Raw genomic sequence first — 334 nt, 5'->3', positions numbered from 1 at the left:
AATCGCAGCTCTCAGACCGCAGAATTCCTGTACGGACTGAGGTCATGTGGGTTAACCTTACGAACCTTCCAGTTTTCGTTCCTTTTGGCGTGTGCCCATTTTATGTGGCTTATATGCCAACGTTCATCGAAAGTGGTCATTCAATGCAGTGGAGCAATACATTTAAGAACTTCCATTGCATCCTTGATGTTTCATCATATTAGGAATTGCCTCATGACTCTCCTCTTATGCTGTCGCCTGCAGGCTCATATAAAGACTGTCGAACCATACTAGCTTAAAGATTTAAAAAGTAAAGGGAAAGGTTTACTGGAAACGCGAAGACAAGGTCTGGCCC

Source organism: Penaeus monodon, chromosome 22 (genome assembly GCF_015228065.2).
Source record: "Penaeus monodon isolate SGIC_2016 chromosome 22, NSTDA_Pmon_1, whole genome shotgun sequence".
NCBI classification, from domain to species: domain Eukaryota; kingdom Metazoa; phylum Arthropoda; class Malacostraca; order Decapoda; family Penaeidae; genus Penaeus; species Penaeus monodon.
Note: the sequence above shows the minus strand (reverse complement) of the source record.